This window comes from Sciurus vulgaris, assembly GCF_902686455.1.
Source record: "Sciurus vulgaris genome assembly, chromosome: 15".
Lineage (NCBI taxonomy): Eukaryota > Metazoa > Chordata > Mammalia > Rodentia > Sciuridae > Sciurus > Sciurus vulgaris.
In genome coordinates, this window is record NC_136476.1 from 77,941,596 (window position 1) to 77,948,906 (window position 7,311).

Sequence of the window (7,311 nt, forward strand, 5' to 3'; positions counted from 1 at the left end):
CCTCTAAGAGTAAGGGGACAGCAGGAGCACCTGGAACTCATGCCCCACCCACCCAGCACACCACGACCGTTCCCCGGGGCCCTGCCTTATGGGCCAGAACTCTTAGGGCAAAGACCTCCTCTCTGCCGAGCAGGAAGACTCCACCCGGCCCCACTTTGGGCAACCTGCTCTTGGCATCAGGGAGTGGACTGGTCCCCAGCACACCACCTGCAAGGACCCCCAGCTCCAGATCCCTTCTCCAGTGGAGAAGACAGGGCACACACCCTTCTACCGCCACCTCCTAACAGACTTTCCAAGAAAGCCACCCCAAACCAGGTCAGGCAGCTTCCCTGTTGCTGGGTAGAGATGCCGGGACGCTGGCTTCCTGGGGCCAGATCCCTGGGGAGGTGGCAGAGGCTGGGACTCTACCCAGCCTTTTCCTGTTGCCCCCCTGCCAGTCCTGCGGGGTATGGTGACGACAATGTCCCTGCTTGGGAGATGCCAGTAACAAAGAGGCCCCGTGCCTCGCTACCTAACACCTGTCACCTTGTCCCCTCCTCAGGTCCCATTACTGATTCCAGCATTTGGAGACCAAGGGCACCCAGCACGGTGGGCCTTTCAGCTTCCTGCCAAGAGCACAGGCCTTTTATTCAGCAATCACACGCTGTCTGTGAGCCCAGAGCCAGGCCCATGGCCACAGACAAGTCCTCACTGACTCTCAAAGCATCACAGTCCCGTTCTCCTGGGATGGGACTGTACCCTGGGATGCCTGTACCCTGTCTGCCTGCAGGAGTCCCATCCATCCTTCAAGGGCACCACCTCCAGGAAGCCTGCCCTGACTGTGCCTGTATTTCTCTCCCACATCCACCTCAGCCAGAATGATGCTCCTCTGAGCTTGCACATCCCTTTCTCAGATACTGGTTTCAAGTTTATCTGTGGCAGGGGTGGAGGCAGCCTTTCCCAAGAGGCCATGAGCTCCTGAGAAAAGACCTGTGTCTGAGTCGCAGCATTGGGTCAGGATTTGGAGCCCTCCCGAGGAGTCGGGTGCAGTACTCAGTGCTCAGTACTCAGTGCATGACATGTTCTCCCTTGCTGCATCTACGCTCAAGACCTGTGAGATGGACACTGAGCCCACCCCTGCCTTACCCATAGGAAAACAGGGCCCCTGCTTGATGAGCCAGCTGTGGAGCAGCTGGGACCTGCACACCTCCAGGACCTGCTCTGCCTGGCCATGAGAAAATAAAAGCTGAGCAGGGCAGGGCAGGGCCACCTGTACTTGGCCCATGCCGCGGAAGCCAGCTCTGCCCCACTGGCTCTTCTGACATCAGCCTCCATTTTCAGAGGGGCCCCTGGCCAGCTGCGACCTCCATCCCAGCATGGAATGAACCGGCTTCCTGAGCTGGAGCCCTCGACGGCTGGGCCTGGGGTTCTCAGCCAGGACCCAACCCACCTGGCCTATGGCTGAGCCAGGCTGCACTGTCCACCCACATCGCTGCCCAGCTGTCCCTGCCCCGAGGCTGCCAACTACTTTCAGTCTTCAAGCAGCTTCTGCTTTGAGGATCCCAAACTCAATCAAACGTATCTAGGGGCTCCAGAAACACCCTGGGGTGACCCACAGAATCTTCGCCACCCACCCTGCCAGACCCAGGCTCCCTTCCCAGATGCGGCTTCAGGAGCCAGTTCTTCCCATGTGCTGGGTTCTCTCCCTCAAGGTCATTACACCAGCTTTCCTCCTTCAGGCCATGGCCACTGACTCCCCAGATCTCTAATCAGAAGCCCGTCCTCAGGGAAGGCAACCCTGAACTCCAGAACAGATGTCATAGCTCCTGGGCGTCCCCAATGTCCTCATCACACTTGACGTGACATTTCAATGTTGGCAACACTGGTCTGAGAGCAACGTTCCATGCAAACGGGTACTGTCCCCTTATCCTTGGAGCCCAGCACAGTGCCTGGCAAACACACTGGAGCTAAGTACCAGGCATGCCGGTTCCTGGGACCCCAAGAAGGGAGTGAGAAGTCACCCTTAAATGAAGGTCAAATCTGGCATCTGAGCTCGCACCAGGGGGCAAGGTGGGAAGAGCACCTCTGGACCAGGGAGCAGCCTGGGCAAAGGGCAGGGTCGGGTAGGGGAAGGTGCAGGTACGGCCCCTGTGGACCGAGGAGGACACCAGCCAGGACCAGCTGGCTGCACACTGTCCAGTCCAAATCCAAGTCAGCCTGATTCCACAGGCCACGTCTCCACAGGCCATCGCGGCCTGCCTGGCCACCGGCCATGCATCCTCCAGCTGGAGTCACTGGACTGACTCAGCAGGAAGAGCCCGAGCTCTGGGCTCAGGCAGCACCCTCTGCCCACCACGAATCCCATCTCCCAGGCTGAGCCTTAGAGCACAGCCACCTAGGAAACAGACCGGAATTCAGAGGGGTGGGAAGCCCTGGCAAGCCTGCCGTGGGCCAGGCCTGGCAAGGGCCTGTGGGCTCTGGATGGAGGCCTCCTCTGTGCTGCCCAAGCCCTGCTTCCCCGTCACCACCCTGACCCCGGCCATTCCTTCATCCCTTAGGTGGGAAGGAGCATGCCTACCTGGAAGAGTTCTCATCCGAGGAGGAAAACAAAGTCTTACAAACACGAGTTGCTGACATATTAGTGCTTTTATTATCATGACTGTTGAGAATACTGCTGGTTCATTCCCATTCCTCATTAAGCTCCATTCAGGGCATTTCAGATTTGTGAGGGGCTGGGGGCACGGGTGGCCTCCTGGCAGCAGCAACCCTCGGCCAGGGGTCATCTGGGACCATGCAGGCGCAGGGTCAGACTCCACCCCATCCTCCTGACCGTGCTGAACAAGCATCTTGGTTCTCACCATGATTCAGGCTTCCAGGTCCCTTGTCACTCTTGGCTCTTCCTTCATTCAGTTTTTCAGTGACGTTTGACTGAGCAAGCAGCTGATGCTGCGGGGCTTGGCCAGAGTGAGCCTGAACACCGGGCTCTGTGCCCCTGGAGCTCACACAGAGGGGACCGAAGACTGCAGCAGGGGGCCAGTGCTGGTTGGGTAAAGCTGGGTGCTCCGACAGCACAGAAGGCCCCAGAGCCCGCAGAACCTGGTCTGACCCAAGCCACCTCTTCCCTCTCCGGGAGCTCAGAGTTTGGCCTGCAGGCAGCTCTTGGGGCCTGTGCCTCCTGCCTGACGCTACAAATCTTCCAGCAGCTCCTCATCCCTCCCACCGCGTGTGGCTGCCCCTGTGGGAACCCTCCAGGTGTTGTGCTGGAGGGAATCCCATTAGATGGCCTTGGGGGACTCAGTTCCCTTCTGTAAACACTTCCAATCATGGAGTGTGCACTCTGAGAGTTTGCAAAAGGCAAACTTAGATCTCGCAGCTGCAGAATGACTTCTCTTCTCCATTTTACAGATGAGACGCTCAAGGTTCCGCTCATTCGTTCATTCCTCTCTCCCCAGATGCTGGGATGCCAGAGTCACCCTAGGGGAGGAGGGGAGACAGGGGCCTGGAAGCGTAGCCTGGGAAGAGCACAAGGAAGCTCTGTACCCACCTATGAGTCAGAGCCACAGCGGGATCCCACCAGGCTCCATGGCCAGTGCTCAGCCCTTCACATTGTCCTGTGATCCTGACTGCCCACACGGCTGAGCCCTGTCCTGGGCATCATGGAGAGGGACAGGTCCACAAGTGAGCCATGGATTCACAGCGTGGGCGCTGCTATGGGAGCCCAGAGGAGGAGGCTTGCCTTGGAGGAGTAGGAAGAGCCTGGGAGGGCTTCTCAGAAGAGGTGACATAGGCTTTGGAAGATGGGAAGAGCTTGGCAGATGGAGGAAGATTGTCCACAATAAGCAGAGTGTGCAGAAGATCGGAGAGGAGAATGTGGATCGGCAGGGGATGAGGAGATGGTGGATGGAGAGGAGTGAAGGGTCGGAAGGGGGCCTGGGGCAATGGCTCTCAACCCTGCGGCTCCATCAGGACGTGAAGAATAGGCAGAAGGACCGGGATGGAAAGGGGCGCCAGGAGCGGGACTCTGGGCTGCTGCGTGGAGAGGACACCAGCTGCCAGTAATTGAGACGTGTTGTTGGCTCCTCCGTTTCTCCGTTTCTCCGTCGCTCTCGGGAGCTGATTAGCAATTGTTCCTGCAGCTTCTTAAGAGGCCAGGGGATTGCAGTGAGGGAGGGGCAGCCCGCCTGGAAAAGCTGCCAGGCTTCTGTGGAAGGATCTAGACATAATCTGGGAGCCTAGGAGGCCCCTCAGCCTCAGGCACCTACACCAAATCCCTCAGGGTCCCTCCTTTTCCAACCAAACCTGGGAAGAGGAAAAAAAAACAAAACACCTAAAATACTGAGGAAAAGTGAAGCACATTCTGAAACAGGGACACTTAAAACTGTGGAGTCAGAGGGTGAATGACTTTGGGGAGAAATTCTTGAATCATCAGACGGACCTGAGTTTAAGTTTTAGCTAGGCATGCTTTCTGTGTGCCCTCTAGCCAGCAGCCCAACCTCTCTGAGCCTCGCTCGGGTTTTCGGTTACAGCTGTGGAGAAGCCTTGAGGAGCCATGCGGGCACAGAAGTTGCTCAACGAACGAGCGGTCGGGAAGACTCGGAACTTAATGTCTGTCTCCATCTTCAAATCTCAGCAGCTGACCTAGAGCAGAGGGAGTCCTGACAGGAAAGAGGTATTGAGGGAGGCAGGCACTGACCCAGCACAATACAGAAAGGACGGCAGTGCCTGTCACCAGCCCAACATGTTCAGATGCAAAGGCCCTGGCAGGACTGAGTTGTCCCTGCTCAGGTTGGTGTCCTGGGGAGGAGTCATCGCTCAGTTGGCGTGGTGACCACCTAGCAATCAAATATCTCCCTGTGCAGTGTCTCCATTCCACCCAGGTCTCCACCTCTGTCTCTGTCTCTCCCCACCCCATCTTGCTGTGTGTCTGCGTATCTCTCTTTCAGTCTCTGTGTTTTGCAACGTTCCCATCTGCTCATCTTCTCGCTGTGTTGCTCCTGTGTCTGTCTCTATTTCTGCTTTGCATTCCTGTCTTTCTCTCCTCCTTTCTCTTGTCCCTTTTGGTTCAGCCATAAACGGAGTCAGCCTGAGTGTGAGGACAGGGAAACACCACAAGGTCCCAAGCCCCAGTCCTGGCCTCCCCTGTGGTCAGGCGGAGGATGGTCTCCTCCCTTCTGCTGTGAGGCCTGGCCTTCGTCAGAATGGAGAACATGTCCTCCAAGACAGCTACCGTGTGCCCAATGGAGACATCCTTGGCTGCCTCCTCCCAAGCACGGTGGTGAGTCATGACATCCTATGAACTTGAACTTGACTTCCTTCTCCCTGCCCTTTCCCTGGGTTAGGGCCCATCCTCTCAGCCCAGGGTGCAGTGCCTGCCTCCTCTCTGCCTTGCTCTGTGGTGGAGCCTCCCTCCACTCTCTCCTCCCTCCACTGCAGACTGAGCATCGACCTGCTCCCCGCTGCTCAAGGGCCTCCGGCGGCCCCCACCTCCTATCTGATCTGCCCACACCTGCTCCCTGGAACCAGAGGGCTCCTGTGGTCCCTGCCTCTCCAGCTGCACACCCTCCATATGACCATCACGGGTGGACATCATGGGTATCCACCATGCCTGCTGACCCTTGTTCCTTCCCATCTCTTGTCCCCCCCAAACCCAGCTCCAGGGGCCTCTCAAAAATGAGCTCCCAGGGCCTCTCAGCCTGTGTCCCCCAGACCCTGGCCCTCCCTCTACAGAAGCTCGAGTCCTCTGGCTTGCTTCCTAGTCTGTCTCCCCATCACACCATGAGCTCCCTGTTTTGGGAGATGAGCCCCTAGACCCCGTGGGATCTGCCTCCAGCCTTTCTCACCAGCTGAACCAGGACAGAGCTTCACACCAGGCCACTTTTCCTCCACCACCTTCCTGAGACACTTAAGGGATAAAGATACCTTATCCCTGGCAGCTGCCCAGCAAGTGGTCCCAGGGCTGCTGTTTGGCCAGCAGCCTTCCTGGCTCCTTCAGACCCACCCCACATGTTCCAGAGGCCCCCTGGTCAGTGAGCCTGAGGAAGGATGCAAAGCATTCCCATTCAAATGACTGGGCTTGAGATATAGAGAAAGCGGTGGGGTTTTCTGAAAATAGGGTGCATCCCACGAGACTTTGCCCCTGTAAGAACCCGCTGAGGTTCACGTGGACCTCACAGAGAGGTGGGGAACTGGGGAGGGAGTGGCCGGGGCAGGGACTCCCCAAAGCTGTGATCAGCTCCTTGCTTTGGACTGTGTGACCTTCTTCCAGAAGCCCCATGAAGGACTTCCATTGTCCCCCAAAGGGGTGAGAGCCAACGGCCTCTCCGAACATCAACGCTCCAGTGAAACCAGGACTACCCCCAAAGGCTGCCCTTTGGTTAACGTCAACCCTAAATAACCATGTTCTGCTTCCCCACAGCCCTGTGTGCAGGAGCAGGCAGTGCTGGTCTTCCTGGGACTCCAAGGGGCAAGAGAACAGAGCGAGCGTGGTCACACCCTGGAAGACGCAGCCTGGGCCAAACCCAGGTCCCTCCCTGTTCCTTTCCCTGACCGGGGGGCTTCTCAACCTCACCCCCCTCCCCCCGTGTTCAGGGAGGGAAAATTCAGTGGCATTGCAAATGACATCCCAGGAATAAGGAGAACCACAGCCTCAGACAAGTCACTTAGGCTTTTTGTACTGTTTCCCAGAAGTAAAATGGGAATTCAAAGCGCTAGGGAGGGGCTGGGTTGTGGCTCAGTGGTAGAGCGCTTGCCTGGCAGGTGTGAGGCACGGGTTCGATACTCAGCACTGCATATAAATGAATAAAGATCCATTGACAATTTTAAAAAGTGATAGGGAGATACGCCTTTATGAATGTGTCATAATGAACCCACTATCATGTGTAACTATAATGCACTAACAAACTAGCGATGGGGAGGGGCTGGGGCCTCGCTCAGAGGTGATGCACCAGGCACTGGGTTCCACCCCAGCAGCACAAAGAACAACCCCTGTGGGAGGGGACAGTGCTGAGGCGTGTAAGGGGACAAGCTGGACTTAGTGCTTTGCGAGCTTACTTTTTAATTTTGTTGAATCCTTACCACCCCTCTAAAGGTGTGTTCTCCCCATTTTGAGTAGCCCCCCCAAGGTCATTCAGCTGAGACGTGACAGAGTCCAGCAAGGCCGCTGGCTTGAACCCCAGCCCATAACTTCCACAGCTGACCCAAAGGGCAATTTCAGAATTGGACAAAGTGGTACATATGGCCTGCTTCGCCCCTGTGGAATTGTCTCCCTGCTCAGTAAAGGATGTCGCCAGCCTCCACAGCCTCTGCGACCCCAGGGTGTTCAGGAGGCAGCTG